General features: G+C 38.7%; 1 protein-coding gene across 6 annotated transcripts in view; it reads left to right on the top strand.

The window, feature by feature from the left end:
• The window catches only part of CDC27 (cell division cycle 27), a 104,475-nt gene that overhangs the window by 201 nt on the left and 78,782 nt on the right, over positions 1–25,492 (top strand). The window lies entirely within an intron of this gene.

The following is a 25,492-nucleotide window of genomic DNA, read 5'->3' on the forward strand; positions in this document are numbered from 1 at the left end:
GGGCAGGGCCTGGCGCGGCCTAGGCCCCGGGACGTTGCTCCTCCTCCTCCTCTGCGGACCGGCCCGGCCCGGCCCTCAGGACGCCGGATCCCGGGCCCACGCCCCCGGGAGCCCCCGGGCGGGGACGGGGTCCCAAGCGCGCCCCCGCCCGCCCCTCCTGTCAGTCCCCGGGGGCGCCTCGTGGACGCCACCGGGGAGGGAGAGAGGGAGCCGGAGTCCTGCAGGCGGGAGGGTCGGCTCGGGTCGGCTCGGGTAGTGTCTGTAGTGGAGGGGGAGGAGGATTGGCACCAGGCTGGCTAGGCGTCCCCCGGGAACCCGCGAGTTTGGGGATGGTTTGCGCTTTTTTTTTTTTTTTTTTTTTGGCGCGGTTGCAGATTTGGGGCAGGGGGGCAGGGAGTGAATGGTGTCTTAAAGGAGAGCTTGGCCTTTGGGTGACTTGGCCTTTCCCCAGCTCCTGTTGCTTTCTGATTTCAGTGTGAATTCACCACTGGACATGTGGCTTAGCCTGGCTGGAATCAGGTATAAGATACAGACACTTGCCTAACAGCCACAGTAGGGCAGGGCAGGGCAGGGTGGGGATGGTATCTATGCCAGGTTTTTCTATCACAGATAATGATGGGATCACGGGGTATTTTTTTCTCTTGCACATACAGAAAGTGGAATTTAAAAAAAAATTCGAATACCTTTCCCATCTTTTTTTAAACCCTTAAATCTTCACTGTCATTACCAAATCAGGTATGTTTTTCATGTTCACTGTTCTTTTGGGATGGAATAGAAGAAATCCTCTTGGATTTTGAGAATACGATGCAGTGCCAAATCATTTTTTGCTATGCTTTCTGAAGGAACTGAGTCCTTTGTGCCTTGGTGATGCACCAGGTTTGGGGGTTGGGGGGGGGGGTTACATTATGTCAAATGAGTTGACCTGTGACGTGGGTTTCTCTATGGTTTTAGAGCTGCTGCTGCTGCTGATGATGATGGTCAGGAAAGACTAGGTAGTATCCTTATGGTTTTGAGAAGTGTTCTGTATTACCATTAATGTACCTGTTAACTACCAACAAATGAATCTAACAGTAAACATTTAAATAATGTCATCCCCATTTATTCATTTCAGAGCCCTTAGTGTTTGAGTCAATGTGATATGGGGCTCTAATTTAGAATTGTAACCATATACAAGATATCCTAGTGCAGTAAGTGAAAATCCAAAAATATTTTCTCATTTGACCAACTAGCATTTCTCTTTTCAATAAATAAGCTTAAATTAAAAGTCCTGCCTTTTGGGGGCCTATAAAAGAATTGATAGCTATCTATGCCCAGTTTCAGTTTAGTGAGTATATGCTTGCTTCTGTTACTTCATTTGCATTTCAGATTCATTTCATCCAAGACATTTTATGCTGATACTGAGTTATAAATTTGCTTCTTCTAGCCTCAAAAGATTTTTTTTAGAACCTGTCTGCCAAGGTTGTAAGGATCAAATGAGATAATATTCGTAAATGCTTAACATACCTCTAGCACATATTAGGTGCTATGTAAATGTTAGCTATTATTTTTTTCCCCTAAAGTGATTGGCTTGTGTCATTACTGAAGTGCCACTATTACTTAATAATTACACAAAGGAGAGGAAATTTGTGATCCAGAACCCTTGGATGATACACACCAATTTTCCTTCCTTTCCATCCAAACCTTCTTATCAATGATGCACTTCAGGCCTTCTTAAGCCTTAGAATCCAGTAGCTTATTAAATTCATATGGTGAAAAAACCCAACATATCACTGCCCTTTACTTCAGAGAGGTCTTTTGTCCAGGTGAGGTTTTTTCTAAGATTTGATCTGTAGAGCAATATGAGTTCACTACCAACCTTTGATTAGGTGGTATGGTCAGGAGCATTGAGCAGACATCTTTGGCTACTGCCAATGAGGATCAGTCAAAATGGGGTGGTGCTAGAGGTTGAGGCAGGGGCTGAGATTGGAATTAGCAGGGAAGAGGAGTTTGTAGTAGCACAGCAGAAAGATAAATACACATATAAAGGTGCTATTTGTAAAGATAGAGGGAGGCATATATGGGAGTTTTGAGTAGTCCACCAAGATTTCTTATGTCATCTCAACTGGCTCTTTACTGCTTTACAGAAACCTTTTATTGGTTCCTGATTAACTTGCTTTCCCATTCCCTACAGTCTCTGTTACAGACCTCTGCTGTCCTCAAGCTAACTTTACCCTCCTGCCCCCAGCAGAGGATCTGACTTTATATGTCACTGAAACAAATGAGCCTACCTATCATGAGCTCCCCTATTCTTCCCATTTCTACTGCACTTCAAGTGCCCAGCATTATCCCTAATTCTGTACTCCTTTGCTCCAGAGGAAGAGGGCCCTCCCCCAAGCTTGGCCCCACAATCATCCCTTTTCTATAATTTTCAAGCTTTCCTCCCTTACCTGCTGGATCTATCCTCACTGTCTTCAAACATGCCTTACTCTTCCCCAACCCTAAAAAAAATATAAAACAACCCAAAACTTTCACTTGATCTTATAATTTTTAAAAAAGCAAAAACTACCAAAACAAATCTTTTCCTTTTTTTAAATTATATTTTCAAGTCATTCATGCTCCACTTTTGCACCACTAAACACCTAGGAAAAGTTGTCTCCACTCATTACTTCTACTTCTCAGCTCCTTGCCGTCTGGCTTCCATTCCTACCACTCAACTGAAATTGCTCTTTACAAAATAATCTCCTAATTACTAAATTTAATGGCCTTTTCTTGGTCCTCACCATTCTTAACCTCTCTGCAGCATCTGACAGCATTGACTATCCTATCCTCCTTAATAATCTTTCTTTTTTCGGGGTTTCCATGACACAGTTCTTTACTGATTCTCCCACCTGTCTGACTATTCTCGATCTTTACTAATCACTATTCTTATTCAGACTTCTAACCATGAGTGTCCTCTTTGTTCTGGGCCCCCTTTTCTCTCACCAATGTCCCTTGGATCTCATTGCTTCCTGTGGCTTTATCTCTTACAGATGACTCTCAAACCTATATATCCAGCTCTAGTCCTGAACAACTGCCTTTGGATATCTCTGAGTGCTTCATATACAACTTAAACTCAAACTGTCTCAAGTGGAACTCATTCTCCCCACCCAAACTCATCCTTCCTACAAATCTTCCATTTTCTGTTGAAGGAACCATCATCTTTCCGTTTACCCGGTTTCACTTTCAGTCATCCTTCACTCTTCCCTCTCCTTTACCACCCATATTCAGTCAGTTGTCAAGTTTTGTCAATTCTGCCTTCAGAACATCTCTTCCATCTTTTCCATTCATTCCCTTTTTTTCATTCACATACCCTTTTTCAGATCCTAATTGTATCTTGCTTGGACACTGCAACAGCTTCCTTTTGGGATTTTCAGTTTACAGTCTCTGCATTCTCCAATCCATCTTTCACACATTTGCTGAAATAATATTCTTAAAACAGAAGTCTATGTCACTCCCCCTAATTGAGTACCTTTGATGGCTCCTACTTGCCTCTAGAGTGAAATAATAAGTCCTCAGTTTTGGCATTTAAAGCTCTACTCAGATTCCAGCTTAACTTTACCAGGCTTATTGCACATTACTCCCCTTCACATGCTGAATATCCCAGCAAAACTGGCTTGTTTTGTGTACCTGAATTTGGCATTCTATCCCCTTGCCTTCAAGCACAGCCTGTCTCTTTCCTTCCTCCCCTTCATCCTTGTAATTCATTCTTTCCTGACCTTCATCTCTTCGACTCCCTAACTTCCCTCAAGAGGCTCAGCTTCAAGGGCTACCTCCTGTGGGAACTCTTTCCTCATCACTCAGTCGTTAATTCTCTTTCCTCCTCAAATTATCATCTCATTTACATACATGTATATGTATATGGTATGTATCTGTTTATACATTATAATGCTCCCCCCTTTCCCTCCCCCCCCCCCACTAGAACAGAAATTCCTTTTAGGGCAGGGATTTTCTTAAAATTAATTTTGTCTATTCCCAGAACCTACCACAGTGTGATGTACATAGTAGGTGCTTAATAAATGTTTGATACATTGGATTGGATAGCTCAGGCAAGTTAAGTCCATGAACTGACAACTTACCACATAAATGGTATACTTGCCTTCCTCTTTCTAGCATTGTGGGCAGTCCTCCAGGCAGAGCACCCTCTGCTTTCTCATGTACCTCTAGCCCACTGCCTCTGAAAAGTAGTGTCTTTTGATTGGCATCTGTGATTTCATCAGGTTGGAAACCCTCCTCTTTCTGAAACCCCTAGTGATTTACTGATTGGCTGACCCTGAAAGGTTAAATGACTTGCTGATGGTGGTATGGCTTTTATATATCAGAAGGAGCCCTTGAAACCTGCTCAACCTAACTCCTTGGTTTGCCCTCTCTCCACTACCACCATGCTACCTGTAACATCTCTCTTCTCTAGTCAAGGTATGCATTTCCCTTTTCATTGCAAGAGAAAGAGGAGGGTTGAAGAAGAGTAAAACAACTCCTATATATATTCACCTGCTATGTTGGTATGAGCTAGCAGAAAAGAAGAAGCCATTCCAAATGAAAGCACTTATACTGTGGTCAAAGGCTTATACTAGAGCATAGAGCCTACTGTCATCTTTCTTCTTCCTTTGCCAGTTTGACGGACTAGAGAAGAAAAAAAGTGGTGCTTGAAATTGCAGTGGGATGAAGGATGGGGCTAGTAACTAAGTGGAAACTGGAGGTAGAGGAAAGAAAAAGATAGGGAAATGATAGTAACTAAGAAAAGGAAGAGGACTTTGGAAATATTTCCCTTCTCTTCAGAAGGAATATGGAACCTAGAGATTGTAGAGACCTTACTTGTCTGAGAAACTGCGTGGATTGTGGAGCTAGATGTGAAGTTAAAGACTTTCCTGCTCCTAGGGAGAGCTGGAGAGTACAGGCTCTGCAAGAAGTACTTGTAATTGGGAATGTGTCTATCTTTCTGTGCCTCTGAAGCTAAAGTCTTTCAAGAATCTCTTCTTTTAGTTTTTTATGTCATAAACTGAGGACTTGCAGGAAGAGTGTTGATCTCAATACACCATGGATATATTTTCTGGGTCAGGACTATGAGAAGGGAAAAATCTTCCAGAGTATACTGGGCCCTTTATGTCATGAAAATCTCTGACACGAGGGTTCCCAGAGGTTTAGGGGTTTACAGTTCACTGTTTTCATCTGCCTCACTCTTAGAAAAGTATAAAAATGACAAGTTACTCTACTGGTAAACTCTTGGATTAGTAGTTTGTTCTCTGAATTTACCTGAATCTACCTAGACCACAGTAGACCTGTCTAGCTACTTTTGCACTCAAGGCAAGTGACACAAAATGTCATCAAATGCTATTGTGGAGGTCATCAGGAGTGGAAGGGATTGGGAAGTGGTGGGCTGGCAAGCTGAGTAAGATGTCACCTGAACTGTGACCAGCCAACCATCTGAGACCTTCCCATTGTAACTAATTGGTCTTGCTAATTAGATGTTGAACTTAGTTGCGTCTAGCTGCTGTTGGCACCCTCTAAATTTCCAAACCCTGGGAAAAGGCAAGGTTGATCTGCCTTAAAGTTTTGATGCCAAATTGCTGACCCCTGTTCTATAGATCCTGGGAGAAGGAAAAAGAGCCATTGGTTTTGGGTGAGTGAGTGCATAGCTAGAAGAAATTTCTCTTATCATTCCTCTCCTCCACCCCCCCCCCCCCAGAAAAATATCACACACATATATTCCACCACTACTTAGCAGATCATTGTTGGAAAAATTGACACGCATGTCAAAGCAGTGTGATTTGGCAGCTGACTGAATGAAAGAACAAGGATGAGTTGAACAATTAATTACTTTGAGTTTCTTTGCCTGGGTTGTTTTGAGAAATGATAATGGTATCAACTGAGCATAGAGAAAAGTTAAGGAAGGTCAGCAGTTCTGTCTTTGGTAATTCCATTGTTAAAATATAGCAGCCTGATATATATTAAATATAGCACATAGGAAATAATCTAAAGAGGTAAATTTCTGGATAAAGATTGTTTAATTTAATCTAAGAAAATAGGTAATATTGCCTACAGTCCAACACAGGCAAGAAAAGTTAAGGACAGAGCCCTGAGAAACTATGATTAGTGTGAACTAGTCTGCTAGTGGAACCACTGAAGAAGACACTAGAATAACTAGGGTGATAAGAAGCAGTCTAGCTGAGAAAGTGATTAGCAAGAATTTGTGTTAGGCATTGTATTAGGTGGACACTTTAGGAATATTTAGGAGTATTCAAGGAAAATATAAGATGTATTGTTAAATAGTAGCATCATCCTCTTGCAACTTATGATCTTATTAGGGGTTCATTGGTATAGGGAGCCTCCAGAGAAGGTCACCTTCTCTGCAACTTTATAATCATAGTTGCCTACAGCTCTGAGAGATTAAAGTGACTTGGCCAGGATATTTAAGAAGTAGGACTTGAATCCAGCACTTCCTGGATTTGAGACCAGCTCTCTACTGTACCATACTGCATCCCTATTCCTATCTTGACAGAATGAATTTTCTCCTCTGAATCTTTTTGTTTATGTGCCAGAGCTGATAAGGGTCCCATGAGGAGCCCTGGGGTCAGGAAGGAGGCTGGGGAGAGAGATTCAATTGCTAAGGGAGAGTGGTGCTTGGTGAAAGAACTCAGGAGGCCAGGACATCCCCTATCTGTGTCTAGGCCAGATCCTAACTAGGGGGCCCACTACTTCCCTGGCTTTCCTGGAACTTGTGCTTCTTAGGATATGACCCCTCTCTCCATGCTGCCCAGGACTGACTCTCTAAGTGGGAGGGGCCTCTAATTCAGGTCCAATGTATACAATAGAAATACAAGGTTAGGTAGACATCTTGGATTGGGAGGGGTGTGGGACTGTGAACTGGAGAATCAAAGTTAGCCAGGATCATTGATCTAGGCTTTGCCCCACAGCGCCCCATAACTCCCCCAGGCAATCCCAAATATGATGATAGTTTGAGAGTGAGATGCTACTCTAGTGATTAGGCTTTCACAAGGCAATAGGTGCTGGCCAAAGACTAGAGAAATACAGACCCCAGGACCTGAGTGGGAAATAGAGTGAAATTGGATTGGAATTGGATGAGATTAGAAGGTAGTAATTGGGTGTGGAGAAAGTAAAAGGCTGGGAGCAGTACCAGAGGATCAGATAAGGCTACTAATGGAGAAGCCATTCCCAAACTGGGCTTTTTCCATCCAAAATATGTACTTCCATATGTATGATGTGATGGTGTATTGCTAGTTTCAGTAAAGGGAATTCATCATTTTCTGCTTGGGAAAAATAGGGGCTGGGGGAAGGGGTTGAGTTAGAGATGCTATGAACATTGGTGGTAGAAAGGAGTCCTTTCTACCTTCTACCCAAGCTAACCATGATCCAGTACAGAAATAAGATACCCCTGATGGCAAAGAGGGATGAGGGTACTGTGATGTTTGGAGGATTCCTGTATTTGCCATTGGTTGTCTTGGTCTCTGCCCTACAATGTTGATAATCCCTGGTACTCTATAGGCACACCCCTCTCCCCACCAGAGTTTGGAAGAAGTAAGCTGAAGGTGAAGGGCACTATGAGCTGATCCCATCAGTCCCAGAGACTGTAGCCAGACAGCAGAGAGGTCTATGGCTGCTCTCAGTTGGGGCCAGAGGCACAGAGCATGAACTTCTCGACTGCCCTACCAAACAGATCCCAGCTGCATCCTTCTCTTGCCCTAGCCCCTTAACACAAGTTCAAGAGACAAGCAGAGGCCCTGAGGAGAGCAGGTCTGACTGTAGGTGGGCAGGGTGGGAGTGTGGTTACTTTAGCATTTCTAAGACTGACACTTGAGGCTTCACCTTGAAGTACTGGTTGAGTATAATGACAGACTGTGTATTTGAGGAAGTCAAAGTCAATAGTGAAGAACTGGTTCTGTGTGAATGCCCAGAATACCCCCCAAAAATGAGACACCAGTAGAGTAAACTGAGAAGGAACAGTCTTACAGGTAGGAGGAAAACCAAGAGAACAATGTCATGAAAATCCAGAGAGAAGAGAGTATCCTAAGAAGACAGGGTATTCAGTAGTTTCAACTGCAGAAAGATCAAGAAGGATGAGGGCTGAGAAAAGATCAACAGTTAGAGATCCTTAAGAAGTTTCGTTTGAGAATGAGTTTGAAAACCAGATTGCAAAGGGTTGAGAAGTGAATGAGTGAGTGAGTGAAGAGGAAATGGAGGCAATAAGAGTAGTCAGCATTTTCTGGGAGTTTAAGAATCAAGAAAAGATATAGGGGAAGCTTGAAGAGACAGCAGGTCAAGTGAGAATTTTGTTTGTTTTTTTAAGAATGAGTGAGAGAAGAGGCCTTTCCAGTAAGATCAGGGGCAAAGCAAGGATACATATTATCATTACTACTACTTGATATAGTCATAGACATACTACTAGACGTACTAGCTGTAGCAGTAAGACAAAGAAATTGAGAGAATAGACATAGACACAGAAAACAAAATTAATCACTTTTTACAGATGAAATGATAATACCCTTTGGGAGCCCTAAAGAGTTCATTAGAAATTAATTGAAGTAGTAGCTTTGGTAGAGTTGCAGAATATAAGTCCACATAAATCCACATTCCCATAAATAATCCAGTAAGAAGAGCTAGAAAAGAGAATTTCCATTCAAAATAACTACAGAAACTATAAAATGCTGGAGAGTATATTTCCAAGATTCATCCACAGACTATATGTATCTAATTAAAACACTTTGCAGAAATAAATAATTGAAGAAACATTAATTATTTATGGATAGAGTTGATGTAATAAAAATACTATTTAAATTAATTTACTTGTTTATTGTTATACCAGACTCCCAAAGGTGTATTTATAGACTTAGAAAAAATAATAAAAATTCACATGGAGGAACAAAAGATCAGGAATCTCAAAGGTAATAATGAAAAAAGTGGAAGGAATGGAGTGTCAGTACCAACCCTCAAAATATACCTCAGAGCAACAGCTATTAAAAGAATTTGGTACTGACTTAAAAAAAAAAAAATGAAGGTTGATCTGTAGAACTGATTCTGAAGCAAACAGTAGCATAATGTTTGATAAACCCAAAGATCGCAGTTACTGGGGGAAATGACTTACCATTTAACAAAAAAGAATGGAAAAACTAGATAGCAGTCTGATAGAAATCATGTTTAGACTAACATTTTCATATACTAAGCATAATTCCAAATGGATATATGACCTGCATAGAAAACATCACATCATAAACAAATTGGAGGAGAAAGGAAGAAATTACTCTTTGGATGTATGCATAGTGGAAGAAGTAGTTTGTGACTAAATAAGTGATAGAGAAGATCACACATGATAAAATGGATAAATTTGATTATATATGTTTTAAGAGTTTATGTACTTTTAAACAGATCTTTAATGTAAAAATTAGAAGGGAAACAGTTACCTGGGGAAAAATTCTTTGCAAACATGTTTTCTGATAAAGATCGAACGTTCAAGATACATAAAGAACTGATTTAAACATACATGAGTAACAGCATTCTTCAGTAAATAAAATGGTCAAAAGATATGAAAAGACAGTTTTCAGAGGAAGAAATCCAGTCTATCAATAATCACATGAAAAAAATGCTCCAAATCACAAATAACTGGAGAAGTGCAAATTAAAGCAACATTGAGGTTCCATTTTACATCTCTCTGGTTGTAAAATATTATAAGAAAATGACAAATGATGAGAGACTGTGGGAAAACAGATACACTAATGCACTGTTGGTGGAGCTTTGAATTAATCCAACTCTTCCATAAAGCAATTTGGAACTGTCTCTGAATAGTTACCAAACTGTGCATTTCTTTTGACCCAGCTATGCCACTAATAAGTCCATATCCCAAAAAAATAAAAGAAGGAAAATGACCAATACAAAAATATTGAGTAGCTTTTTTTTTGTAGTTGCCAGAAATTGAAACTTAAGGGATATCTTCCTATTGGGAAATGGCTAAACAAATGTATATAAATGTAATGGAATATTATTATGCTATAAGAAATGATGAAGTGGACACTTTCAGAGGAATCTGGTAAGACTCGTATAGACTAATGCAAAGTAATAGTTTGCATCTAGCACAATTAGAACATTTTATACACTGATAACATCATAGAAAAAAATTTAGATAACTCCAGTTAGCATGATGATAGCCAATGAGTCCAAAAGAATGAATATGAAACATGCCATTTACCTCCTTTAAGGGAGGTCATGAAATTAAAATGTAGAAAGATATTTGTTTTTCAAGACTTATAGATGTATGTTAAGTGGTGTGTGTATTTTTTTAATTGCTTGGTGGGGTTGGGTGTAGTAGGAGAGGGACAGATTAAAAAAATACTTGTTACTTGAAAAATTAAAAAAATAAATTAATGAGACAAAAAAAAAAAGGATGGGAGGAGTCCTGGATATGTTTGTAGGCAATAGGGAGGGAGCCAATAAAAAAGGAAGAGATCAAAGATAAGAGAGGGGATGGTTATGGAGGCAAGATTCCATAATATAGGAGAGAGGAGGGAATAGGATCAGGGATACATTTTGAAGGGTTGGCTTTGGAGAGTAGAAGGAACATCTCTTCATCAGATACTGGAGTAAAGGAGGAGAGAACAGGGGATGATATCAAGATGTTTAGAGATGGAGAGAACAGTTCATAACTGGCTTTTATTTTCTTAGTCAAGTATAAGGCTAGGTCCTCTGCTGAGAGGCTGGGGGGAGCAGGAAAGGAGGCAGAGGGAGAGTAGTACAGAAGGCTTGAGAGAAGAGAAGGGGAATGTGATATAGGATCAATAAGGGAAAGTAGGAGAATTCCCTTACCGAAGATGGCAACATAAATTTGTAAGGGACGCAGTTTGATTGTCATTTAAAACCCTGGCAGTAGCCCCTGCTTAAGTTGCATAAGACATCAATAGCTGTAGGACAAGCAGGCTAGAGATTCAAGATAAGACTGCTAACAATGAATTGTAACAGCAGGGTTAAGATCTGGAAGGAATGGGGAAGAGAGGAGAAAAAGTAAAAAGAAGAGAAGGAAAGAAGAGAAAAATCAGGTTGGTTTGGGAGGGTAGAAGAATTGGATATCCTGAGGACAAATAGATTTTGGAGGAGTAAGGCATAGAGAGAAATGGAATGATAGGAGATTATGGTTAGATCAAATAATTTCAGAATTCTTAATGATAGAAATAGAAAACTTGTAAGATCAAGAGTGTGACCATCCTGTTGTGTGACTGGTGGAGTGAAGGAATAGATCATGCTCATTGTTAGAAGTGAGCCATCTAACAAGCCCCAAACAGTGAGAAACATGCTCACCTTAAGCAAAGAACAATACTTGTTGTGAAATCAGAAAAGCCTTTATTAATCCTTACGCCCAGGGTAGCCTCCCCTGTAAGGTTACAGGACTACTACAACGTGTTCAGAAAGATGGGGCTTCTTATACTGTTTTCCAAACTTTGGATCTCCAGCGATTCTGTCCCCTGGTCATGTGATTTTATGTTCTCTCTGATAGGCTTTTCTTCACACAGCTCCTTGAGTCTGCACATTAGTTTCTGACCTCTAACCTATCCATGCTAGGTCACATCCCTTCTCAGCTAGAACTGAGGAAAACAGAATTTCTTTGTTTCCTGTGAGCATTGAGGAGATTGAGGAACTAGGAAGCCAAGATGCTTGAGGAAACATCCAAACATGTATGTTGAAGTCCTTTAATGTAAAGTCATGGTGTGGTTTAAAGAAGAGGACTGTGTTCTAAGTACTGAATTCTTTGAAAATAACTGCAGAGATTTCTCTTGGTTTTTGTGACACAACTCTTAATCCAGTTCACCTCCTACCTGTCTGATCATTCTTTTTCTTTTGCTGGTTCATCATCCAAACTCCACATCCATATCAGAACCATTGATTAAGAGTATTCCTCAAAGTTCTATTTTAGACCCTCTTTAATTTTTTTCCTTCTGCATTCTCTCTCTTGGCAACCCCATTAGCTCCCATGGTTTTAGTTATCATTCTGTATAGATGACTTCCAGATCTGTATATCTAGCCCTTGGCATTCCCCTTAGTTTCACTCCCACATCATCAGTTACCTATTGGATATGTCAGAATGCATGGAGGCAGCTTAAACTCAACATGTTCAAAGTGAAACCTGTTATCTTTTCCCCCCAAAGCAAATCTCTTCCAAATCTATTCTGTTTCTGTTGAAGGCACTACCATCCTTCCAGTCTCCTTGATTCTTTTTTTTTTTTTTTTTGCAGAAGGTAGGGCTTTCTTTTTTTTCATTTTTTCTCCAAATTTATTAATTTATTTGTTGTTAGTTTTCAGCAATCATTTCCATAGGTTCCAAATTTTCTCCCCAAGATGACATACCATCTTATATGGGCTCTACACATGCATTCCTATTAAACACATTTTCACATTATTCATTTTGGCATAGAAGAATTAAAATGAATGGGAGAAAGCATGAGAAAACCAAAACATAACAAAAGAGAAATAGTCTGTTTTCATTCTGATTTCTGATTCCATAGTTCTTTCTTTGGATATGGATGACGTTTTATATCATGACTCCTTTAGCAATATTTTAGGTCCTTGCATTGCTGTGAAGGGCTAAGTCTATCAAAAACAGTCCTTGCACGCTGTGGCTGTGTATACTGTGTATAATGTTCTCCTGGTTCTGCTCACTTCACTCAGCCTCAGTTCATATAAATCTTTCCAGGTTTTTCTGAAGTCCACCTATTCATCATTTCTTATAGCACAGTAGTATTCCTTGTTCAGCCATTCCCCGATTGATAGACATTCCCTCAATTTCCACAAAATTGGACACCACAAAAATAGCTGTTATAAATATTTTTGTACATGTGGGTCCTTTTCCAATTTTTATCTCTTTGGGATACAGCCCTAGAAGGGATATTGCTGGGTCAAAGGCTTTGCACATTTTTGCTGCCGCTTGGGCATAATTCCAAACTGCTCTCCAAAATGGTTGAATCAGGTCACAGATCCACCAACAATGAATCAGTGTTCCAACTCTCTCACAACTAATCCATTTGTCAGCTAATCCAAAATGTCATTTTCCTGTTTTGTCATGTTAGCCAATCTAATAGGTGTAATGTGATACCTCAGAGTTGTTTTGATTTGCATTTCTAATCAATAGTGATTTAGAGCATTTTTTCATATGATTATAGAGAGCTTTAATTTCTTTCTTGGAAAACTGCTTGTTCATATCTTTTGACCATTTATCAGTTGGGGAATGACTTGTATTCTTGTAAATTTGACTTCTCTACATAGTTTAGAAATGATGCCTTTGTCACAGACACTAGTTGTAAAATTTCTTTCCCAGTTTTCTGCTTCCCTCCTAATCTTGGTTGCATTAGCTTTGTGCAAAAACTTTTCCATTTAACATAATCAGAGTTATCCATTTTGCATTTCATAATGTTCTCTCTCTCTTGTTTGGTCATAAATTCCTTCATTCTCCATAGATCTGACAAATAAACTGTTCCTTGCTCCCCTAATTTGTTTGTATTATCAGCCTTTATACCTAGATTGTATACCTATTTGGACTTTATTCTGGTATACGGTGTCAGGCATTGGTCTATGCCCAGTTTCTACTATGCTATTTTCAAGTTTTCCCGGCAATTTTTGTCAAACAGTGAGTTCTTATCCCAGAAGCTGGAGGTCCTTAGGTTTATCAAGCAGTAGACTGCTATAGTCATTGACTACTGTGTCTTCTGTACCAACCTATTCCACTGATCTACCTCTCTGTTCAGTCTCCTAGATTCTTAATCTTGGCATTATATTTGACTCCTTACTCTGCCTCATCATACACATCTACATAGGTTATAAAATCTTGCCATTTCTGCCCTCACATCTCTTCCATCTTGACCCTTTTTCTCCACCAACATGACTACCACCTTAGTTTAAGCCCTCATTTCCTCTCACCTAGATTATTGCCATAGCTTCTTAGTTAATTTCTCTGACTCAAGTCTCTGCCCATTCCAGTCCTTCCTACAAACTACTACCAAATTAATTTTCCTGAAGTACAAATATGACCATGTGATTCCTACTCCATTCAACTCCATTGGCTTCCTATTGCCTCTAGGATAAAATAAAAACTTTTCTGTTTAGTTTTTAAAGCCATACAAAACTTGGCCTCAACCTATTCTTTCCACACTCATTGAACATTACTTTTCCTCTCACACTTGTAATTCATTATTAATTCAATATTAATTTAAAAAGAAAACACAACACATTTATTAAGCATCTGCTATGTGCCAAGCACTATGTTAAGTGCTAGAAATACAAATAAGAAAAAGAAAGACAGCTCCTGCTGCCAAGGAATTTACAATGCAATGGGGATGGGGGATAATACACAAAAGGGAGCTGAAGAGGGGATGGGTGAGAGGCTACTAGGGGGTTCCATGGAGTGGAAACCAAGGAGAGCTGCTGATGAAAAATGAAGCATTACCAACAATTTAACCAAGGTGTCATTTTCTCTGTTCTTCACTCCATGTCACTGTAGCCCCTGTCCCCAAGCCTTTGCACAAGTTATCCAATAATCCAGGAATGCACTCTTTGCTTATCTCTAATTCATGAAGACTTTTTCTTCTTCTAAGACAGTCCGAACTTCATCTTCTGTATAAAGCCTTTTGTGATCCCCCAATTGCTAGAGCCTTTCTTGCAAAACTATTGCATTTAATTGTTTTGTATATGTTTGTATTTATTCACATTATATCTGTGCTTTATGTGTTTTTATATATACTTGTCTCCTCCATTATATCTGCTCTTTGTGAATAAGGGTTGGTTTGTTCTTTGTACTTTTGTCCCTAACCTGGTACAAAATAGACACTTAATAAATATTTGTTGATTTTTATAGTTCCCTTTACTACTCTCTGCTTTAGTTTTTTTAGCTGTAAAACAGTCATACTTGATGAATTCTTACATTTGTTTGAGGTCAGGAATCATTTCTTCATCTTCATTTTCTCTTAGTGATAAACATAGTAAAGTGCCTTTCAGTAGTAGATGCTAAACACATGTTGCTGTGTTGAAACGAATTGCAGTCCTAAAATTCTATGTCTGAATAAGTACTGGGTTATTTGCTCTCAAGTATTACTGTTAGAGGAATTTGGAAGAAAGTTTATAGGGGGTTGAGGGTGTGGGTGGGATAAGGGATAGCATCCATGGGTAAGATGATTGGTATATATAATCTAAATAAGACACAGTGGAGAAATCTTTGATCTAGTTGTGTTCAAGAATACCCTTTATTGTTATTATGTCATATACTGTCCGTAACACAAATTTATGTCACATAATTAAGAGTTGTACATGTTTGAATGTCCCTGCTATAGCATTTTATTAATCGATAGTGGTGCATTTTAACTTGTTTAACTGATACTTAATTTGACTTGTTTCATAGTTACATTTGCTACTATTGAAGTGAATTGAAAACTTGTTTCATTATAGCTTCTGTAACTAAATTTTTTCTGATATAAATAATAACTTTTTATCTTTATTTAAGAGTTCTACTAGTGGGACTAAGAAATGCCCACGGATGTCATTGGGTGCCACTTAGAGGTCTTGGTTATAATTAATTATCTCTCCAATAGCATTTTTACAATATTTTTCTCATGTGCTTATGTAATCTTCTCTTAGGTCAGGCCTGCACAGCAACCCACCAAAGGATTTCAGGCAGCCTATGAAAATTGTAGAGGAAAACATCCTTTTTATGTAGAGGAAATTCTTTGGTGTGTAGCAAGCAAGCAACTCACGGGCCACAAGTTTTAGAGGCCTGTGTCAGATTGATATGGAATCTCTGTTTCCCTCCTATCCATTTTCTGGGTTATGAGTACTATGAAGGCTGGTGTCATGTTTTATCAAAATTTTGTTTCTCCCTCAGCACCTGGCACAGTGTTTTGTAATCAGAAGGGCTTACTGATATTATTGTTTTTTAAATTAAATTGATACTATTTGAGCACCTAACTTGTACAAGATGCTACAATAGGCATTATAGTAGGGAAGACAAGAATGGACAGAAAACTGTTTCTGGGTCTAAGGAGTATATAAGTGAGGAAATTAAACATAGCCCAGATATGGTAGAGTGTCAGTGGTATACAGGGACAGGAAAAATTAACTTTAAGTGAGGTAATTGGGTATAACTTCAAGGTCCAGTACTCAAATGCTATCTTTTCTATGGTAGATAGATATGGTTTCCACTAGTAGAGATGGGAGGGAGAGAAAATTCTTATCTAGAGGCATGGCAAGAGTAAAGGTTTGGAGGTAGAGAAGAACAGAGCTTGCATAGGGAATGGCAGATAAAACAGTTTGACCCTCAAGTGTAGGGTACATATATATATTGTACTGTTGAAAGGTTAAGGTGAGAAAGACAAACTGAGACATAATCTAGATTCGTGGAGATAAGATAGATGTTTACATGTTTACCTTACTGGAGCTGGGATATTATTGCACAGGGAGTGGGGAGCCATTGAAAGTCTTGGAGCAAGAGATTGAGTGTATGTATAGTCTTCTTTATGTTTACTTCTCTAATTCCAAGTCTATATCTAGTACATGGAGAATAAATATTCACCGAATGATAAATGAATGGATTTTTAAAAGGCTAATCTGTCTGCAATCCCTGTGGAGATGTTGTCTGGCCACCAGTTGCTACAGCTACAGCTACTTAAGACCCAGGAAAGAAAGTTCTTGCCACCAGAGTCTTTGGCACTTGTCAACATCAGAAACATGTTTATCAGTACAAATGGCATTAAAGAAGAGGCATTACTACCAGCTTTGCTTTTGCACCTTAAGGATATTAAAGCCTTTCCATCCATCTGACTTGCACTAGAAACTTTCTATATGTGATATCTCTCCAATTAGAACATGAGCTCCTTGAAAGCAAGAATTGTCTTTTCTATTTGTATTCCCAATGATTTGCATATAGTAAGTGCTTAATAAGTATTTTCTTCATTTATTCATTTTTGCATTATTATTTGGGACATAGTGATCAAGAAAAATATCACCAAGCAAAAGAGACAAGTAGGAACTTAAGATTCAGTCACAGGGTCACTTAGACTAGCACAGGCTCACTCTGCCGTGTCCTTGTAATAGCATAGCCAAAATCCAGACCTTCCAGGACAAAAAAAAAATACTGCAAGCAACCAGAAGGAGGGAGTTCAACTAATGTGTTCCTCTCTCAGATAACTTTCCATTTAGTATGAGTGCATCTCACATGTACCTAATTTTTACATGTTGTATCTCTCCATCAGGAGACATGCTCTTTAAGGGTAGGAACTGTTTGCCTTTCTTTGAATATTGTGTGCTTAACTTAGGCCGTCTCCAGTCTTCCTGATCTATATCTTGCCACTGGACCCAGAAGGTTTCAGAGGAGAAAGTGAAGTTGGTGACTTTGCACAGCCCTTCCTTACTTAAACAACTTGCATGTCATCATATCACCTCCCTAATGTTATGATCCTCTTTGAGAATGAAGGACAAACAACAACAGCTTAGCTCAGAGCCTGGCATGTTTGTAAGCCCTATATAAATGCTTGTTGACCAACCAAGGACTCACTGTCATTTGTAGCTATCACTACAAATGAGAGGAAAGTTTGCAGTATGCTGTTTCCCAAAGGCAAAATATAAAGGTTTATTTAACAGAGGTCTGGTACTTGTACAGAATACCTTTGAACATCCCCTTACTTGGAAGTGCTAAGGAGCCTGCTTCTGGGAGAGAGTCATGACGCAGAATGCATATGTGGTTCCAGTGTGCTAAACACATGGTAGTGTGCAGCCTCTTTGATTGGCTTCATTTGTGGAAATGGAATAACATACCTTGCAAAATTTAGCATAATACTACAGAGAACAAAGTGGATCTTTGATGGAATAGAGGACTTGCAAGCATTCTTAATGAAAAGACCAGAGCTGAATGGAAATAGTGAAATGCAAACACAAGAAGCAATTGGAAGGGGCTAAACAATGACTAAGTGCTTATGTTCTACTAGGAGAAAAAGAGGCCCTTCAGAATCCTACTGACTTTTTAGTGTCACAGAAAGATTTTTAAAAATAAGGGAAACAGGGACTGTGACTGGTAAAACTGTGATGGGCAAAATCTGAAATAACTGAGGAAACAAAAATTTGAGTTTGTGCATGTATCATTTATTAAGCAATACATGCCAATTGCATAACAAATTGGGACCAGGTATCCTTGGCTTGGCACTGGACCCTGAATGTAGGGGAGACCAATTTTTATGCATTAAAAGGAGAAAAAAAGAAAATAGTATATAAGCATTACAAGATTAGGTCAACTGATTTCTAATTGGAGGAAAGATTAGAGACTTTCCAAGTTAGAAGGGGGAGAGTAAACAGGTGAAATTCCCAGAAATTAGAAAGAAAAAAGATGTCCGCTTCCCCTGAGTGTATGCAATGAAAGGAACAAAGAGGCAGTAATTGATTCACCAGTGTGGGACCGATTTTCAGATAAGACATATGGTTGCTTGAGATGTATAATTGTGAGAGAACTCCTTGTATCATTCTTTGGATCTGACTGGGTTTCTGGTCAGCATAACTGTTGCAATCACGCTACTCTCATGAAAATAACTCAAAGACAGAGTGAGCAGAGGAAGGTGATTTATCCTACACATCTCAAGCCATGGGTACTGCTCACAGAGAACAGCCACACAGACAGAAGCCAAACTGAGCATTTTGTGGGGTTAGTACTTCCTGGTCCCTCCCTTCAGAACTGGGGTTGGTCCCAGCTCTTCCAAGTTACAGTCTTTCTAGCCTGCCCACTACTTGTCAGTTCTTGATGTGTTCCCTCTTCCCAAACTTCAACATAGATCCATGATCAGAAAATCGAGAGATAATTTTATGCAGGGTGTGGCATTTAGTATGCATGAAGTTTATTAAGTTAGGGCAGCTGAGGGAATACTGTGACCTCAGCTACCCCCTTAGTTTGGCCCTTCTCCTGCTGAAGTAGGCCCTTGAGACTTCTCAGTACTCCCTCCCAATCACATAGCTACCAGATAGGATGTTTCTTTCTGTGGAGGGCAAACTTTATCTCTTACTAACAATTCCTCCATCTTTTCTAGTAAGGATTTGACCTCCACAGTTTCTCAATTTCCTTTTGTTCAAACTTAGCATCATTTCACACTCCTCATTAGGGGAAGGGATTGAGGCCTTTGTGCATTCAATCATCATCTTTACATTCCCTCCTTTAAATTTTGTTTTCACCTTTTTAATGATCCCATACTCTTTCCCATATGAATTCTTCCCTTCATCTATCTCCCCTTTAAGTAGGAAGGGGGAGAGGTTGAGTGACACATTGACATATTATAAGGGGGCAGTCCCCTTATATAAGTACAGATGCAGAGATCCAAAAGAAAAAGGTAAATCATTGAATTATCCATTTAGAAGTTTCATGTCATACAAAAACATGGGGTGGGGGATGTCATCTGATGCAGCTTTTTGGTCTAGATGCTCATTTGAGCCATCTTCAGCAGAGTATCTTCTTGCCATCTTTTTGTAGAAATCTTCTTTCCTGTGTCTCCTACACAACTGATCCTGACAATTTTACATTACTATTCTTAAGCTTTATACCCCTATCACTTTTACAAAATCAAAATTGGAACTTTGGCCAATTGTCCATTATTTATTCCCCCATCACAAGGATGAGATTTCACTAAGGAACTAATAACAGGCTGTAGTGCATACATAAATACAATAAGTAATCAGTTTTTAACACAGTACATATCAAGTCATAAAACATTTCCAATTTCTGGTCACATTATACTTCTTTAAAGCATTTACAAGCTGGACCACAGACCATTTTTCTTTTAACATCAATCACCTGAGACAAGAATAATATGCTGATTTCACAAGCCCTTGACCTAATTGTCTCCATAATATTACTAAGGATTAAAGGACCCTAACTTATACGGGTGTGTGTGTGTGTGTGTGTGTGTGTGTGTGTATCAGTAGCAGATGTCAAGGCTAAATAATTAGTTGTTGGGCTAAAATCCTTAGTCTAGTAACTCAGTTCTTACTATAATAACTTCACATGTTCCTGTACTAACTTATTATTTAATAGATCTGGTATTATGCTTACAAAACTTTCATTTACAGGAATTTGGCATTAAGAGTAGGGACATAGCTGGAGCAAGGGAACCATATTTCCCTAACTTCACGTCAGTTCCAGGCAGAAGTTGTATAGATTGTCAAATGGCACTTAGCCAGGCTTATATCTGCCAGGTGTCATTAGGGAAATTGAGTCAGGAGAATCCTACGTCAGCTCAAGCAGAAAAGTCATTCTCCCAACCTTCCCACAAGATCACTTTTTGCAGTTCATAATTGCACAGAGTAGCTAGCATCGTGGATCAGTGGCTCAGACAGCCTTTCTTGGTATCCACACCTAGAGTTAGACAGAAAAAGTCACTCCCTTAAAATCTTAAAATAGTAAGCTACAATAATCAGTTTCAGATATAACTATAATTTCACATTGACTAAAGGACATCTTTAAAGTGAGCCTTAAGTAGCTTGCTTACCTTTCTCTACTTGTTCTAGTTCCTGAATAAATAACAACATAAAATCAGACTTACCATTAAAATCATGTTATTGCCCTAATAGATTTGTATCTGTTTCCCAAGCTTCTTTATTCTTTTCTAACCAAACTCAGTCTAAAAGAACATGATACATATATAAGTTCAAACACTAACTTCAACTTATTTTTAGGTCATGGAATGAATTCAGATCAAAACAGAAACATTTAACTTTTCCATCAGGGCAAAAATATTACCACAAGTTACCTGCCTCTAAGAAACTTAACACTGAAATTATTTTCCCCACACTAAAGATGTCTCTGATTTAGTCTCTGTAATTAATTTAGTCGGTTGTATTAATTGTTCCTTTATTACATCACTTTGAAACATACGATAACCATATTCCATACAGACATGCCTTTATTACGGTTAACTTTAAATCCTAGCCTTACTCTGTGGGATAAATGATTCAACATTGTGTTTGTACCTTTGTTTCCTTTCCTTTATCTAATTATTTCCATATCATTCAGAAAGAATGTTCTTATTCCATGGATTTTTATCTTTTACAAGACTATACAAGAGTACAAATTTACCCAGTTATTTGATTGAAAACAGCAAGATTACACATGCTTGCATTGTGCTCACATCTTTCACTACCTGCTTTGATTACAGAAACATTCCATAAAAAGGAAAAGCAAGGACATGACTAGATAACCAGACTCAGTCATGTTTTCTTTGAGTAGCTAATGACTTTCCCCCAGATACTGCTTTAATGCAGACAACTATACCCAAATTCAAACTCAAAACAAAATTAATATGGTCCCAAGACCTCAAACAGCAAATTTCACCAATCACAGCTTAGAGCCTAATGCAGTTATTTTTATTTTCATGGAGTTGCAATAAGCAATAAAGGGCTCACATACATAAGGGATTCCATTTAACATCTTTCCTTCTCAAATTTACACTTGTCCTGATGTAAAAGCCAATTATGAGAAATCCTTTCAATCACAAACTTTTGAGCAAGCTAGATTTATTGTTTAGGAACTCCATAATCCAAATAAATTCTTTTCCTAGGGCTGATGACCTTGCCCACACAGATGGTTTCGAGGGGCCTTGGCAAGTTTCCAAAGTAAGAAGATTTGACATGGATCCCAGGGAGGGGCTGATGCTAGTGCCCTGCCTGCTGACACTCCATATCTACAGGGGGACTGTTCTGAATGGACAGAACCAATCCAAATAAAGTTTTTACCCAATCCCCTCCTTTTCATACACAGTAATTAATTAATTTTTACGGCTTAGCATTAAAATAGTAACCCCCAAATAACTTAGCTAATAATCCCCAAAATTTCATAAATGATAATGAAACAATTTTAACTAAAACTTCTCTCTTAAAGCAAAAATAAATCTTTAAATACTGGAATTCCTTAAAACCACTTTAATTCCTAGTTATTACAGAATTAATGTAGTAGTGCATAAACCTCCAGATTAACCTACACAAATATATCCTTAGATGAAACAGGATTAAAAATCTCACACACACATATTTTCTTTAAAGGATTCTCATTTTCCTCATGGAAAATTTACAGCACAGCAACTTTTACACAGAATTCATAAGAACCTCCCCACACTTAACAGCTTCTTAACCCATTCATCATTTTTCTCTCACAGTACAATTAAGAGAAGTTACTTTTAACCAAATAGGGCTGATGATTGTTTGCCAAATCACACAATTTAGAAATACTCTAAACATTGTTGTGTATTTAAAACTTGAAACATCCTGTTATCCATTTAGGTGAGTCATTTCCAAATTACCTTGCACAGAGACTAAACTATAACTTTTAACCCACTGCATATACACATTTTTATGATAGCTCAGATTTCAAATGAAAAATTTTCCATCATAGATATCAATAGCATTATCACTGCTTGTTTATAACAAATTTTAACAGTTTCAAATTATCAAAACAACCCAATTTAGAAATATAGTAATAACACATATCAAGTTCATTTCCAGAAATTATCTTATTACTTTTGGCATTTAGAATCCATTTCAAAGTTACCAAGTATAGAACAATTACCTTATACTGCAGTCCTTATGTTTACTTTACTATCTTAAATGCCAAATAACAATAGGTAAACACTTTTATTATTTATATATGCACATATATATTTAAGTTAAATCTTAATAACCTTTCTTCTTTCTTAAAAAGTTTAAAATTATATTAACTTTAAATGTGCTAAGTTAATGTTCTAACTGTTGTCCTTAGCCCAGAGAAAAGAAGTCTTGATAATTTTGAACCAATTTTAACAAGGTGGGCTCTACTTCTCCTCCAAGCAGGGACCTTGGAATTTAATATTTAATTGAATAGTAATAATTACAAATCACAGTAATCAATATCTTTACCATACCATTCAATAAAACTTTCCATAACTTTATCTATTGGTTTTCCAATCAGGCTACAAATTTTCCTTTCCTCAGTACTCTTTCAACATATCCAAATTTTCTGAAATAATATTGGGGAGGGAGTGACTGAAAGCACATGGGCCCATTGCTCCCCCGCCCCCATTTTTCTTTACATCATTCCTTTTTCTTTTCTATCCTCTATATATTTGCTCAAGCTTTTATTTCTCTCTTTCCTAATCTTTACTCAGACTGCCTTCATTTTCCTTTATATTTCAAATAAAAAATCATCCCCCCAATTTTGTCCTACTTTCCCCAACCTTAGAAACTGGAAGGAGTTAAATGCCTAACAATTTACATACCAAGAAAGACACATTTCTTCCCCTCCCCCTCTGCAAAAAGCCCCCCCTTTTTTATCCTAAAGTAATCATTTTTTAAAGATAGAAAAACTTCTTATTTTTTGCAACTTTAAGTACGTTGTCTGATATCAGATAACCTTGATTTAATCTGAATATAAAGTACAAACTTTAGCTTTGAGACCTAATTAAACCTGAATTCATAACTCTCAGCCCTTCACTCTAGGCTTTCTGCTTGAGATTTTTTTTCCACTTGCTAATCTTCTACTAACTTCTAGCAGAGTTTAATAAATTTTAACCTATCTTAAGCATTAAGTTAAGACTGACACATTTCACCCTCTTACATTTCCAGATATGACCAGAATGAATTCAGTTACCTTTTGGTTGTGTGCCGCTACAAAAAAACTTCTCCTTTGGGTGAGGCAGGAAATGGTTAAATGTTGGGTCAGCCTGCCTTTTTTCAGTCTGAGGGGGAAAACATATTCCCTCCTTTTTCTTTCTTATCTCTCTTTTCAGATTCAAAACTTGGCCAGAATTAGGATGAAGAAAGAAAGAATTTTTACCAACAACTTATTTCCAAACCTTCTGTTCACATGGCACCTGTGCTTCTTTCCTTTCTACATGCTTAAAGCCCCTTTAAAGCTGCACATGCCTTATTTCTTTCTATTTCTGACCTGACACTTCTTCTGTACTCTTTTACTTATTATCAATCATAAAAGCTAAACAATAAAATAATTTTTCTCCCCCCAGCCCCATCCACCCACTCCTCTGAAACTGATCTAGGAGAGTTGAAGAAGGGAAATAAAGCGGCATTCCAAGGACAATCCAGCTACAGCCCTTCAGCTCTTATTGATTGGCTAGCTACATTTTAAACCTTACAAGGTGTCAGATTAGACATAAACACAAACTCTCATTCACACAGAAACATAAACACAACATATACAGACAGAGCAATACAGGTCTAAGAATCAGTTCATTTGGCCATTCAAAATTGTTTCCTGGGGTAGATGCGTTACCCCAGTCTGCTAGAATCTTCCCCAATGGACTCTCTCAGGGAATTTCTAGAGGTGCTTCTCCACCTCCCCTGAGTATCCCAACCTTAGAGCTCTTCGAATCTTAGGACTCATACTCGAAGGTCTCCAAAGGATTAGGCTTGCCTAAGACCCCTGAAACCTCACTCTGATGACCCAAACCCTGGGCAGGTTCAGTTAAAGGGGAGGAATCTCTGGACTAACAAGGTGGTACTTTGCCACCAATTTTCCCAACTTCATTCAATATATTGACTAGGAAAGCCTCGGTTGTCACCAATTTGACCTTTTTTTTTTTTTTTTTTGCATTCCTCTGCACACTCTTCTTGTTTAAACAAGGTCTGGGTTTCTTTAGGATGTAAGGGGGAATTCCCAGCCTGGATACAGAGACTGCTCCAAGATTGAGCAGGAGCTCTCTTCCCCTATCCATCTACTCACCTTCCCCCCCCCCCCCCCCCCGCCCAAGTCTCAAGCCCCACTTGGGCACCAAATTCTTGGAAACATGCCACTCTCATGAAAATAACTCAAAGACAGAGTGAGCAGGGGAAGGTGGTTTATTCTATACATCTCAAGCCATGGGTGCTATTTACAGAGAACAGAAGCAAAACTGAGCCTTTTTATGAGATTAGTACTTCCTAGTCCCTCCCTTCAGAACTGGGATTGGTCCCAGCTCTTCAAAGTTACAATCTTTCTAGCCTGCCCACTAATGTGTTCCCTCCTCCCAAACGTACTTCAACCTAGAGCCTATGATCAGAAAATGGAGGGTTAATTTTATACAGGGTGTGGCAGTTAATATGCATGAAGCTTATTAAGCAAGCTCAGTTGAGGGAATACTGTGACCTTGGCTCCCCCCTTAGTTTGACCCTTCTCCTGCTGAAGCAGGACCTTGAGACTTCTTCTCAGTACTCCCTCCCAATCACATGGCAAACTTTTATCTCTTTCTAACAATAACCTAGGTACTTACTCAGTGGTCTCTAAGTAGCAGATAGAGGTGATCCAACTTCCCAGTCATGCAGGACTAGGTTCAAACAATGCAATAAAGTTTTCTCCCAGTTCCCACAGTTGAATAAAGTTTTCTCACAAGACAGAAATTGGACAAACTAGTCCCATAATTGAATAGAAAGGGAACAGAATTGAGTCAGAAGATGGAGTCAATGTGGTTTACTCAATTCCCACAATTTTCTGAATTCTCTCAAG

Source organism: Notamacropus eugenii, chromosome 2, assembly GCF_028372415.1.
Source record: "Notamacropus eugenii isolate mMacEug1 chromosome 2, mMacEug1.pri_v2, whole genome shotgun sequence".
NCBI lineage: Eukaryota > Metazoa > Chordata > Mammalia > Diprotodontia > Macropodidae > Notamacropus > Notamacropus eugenii.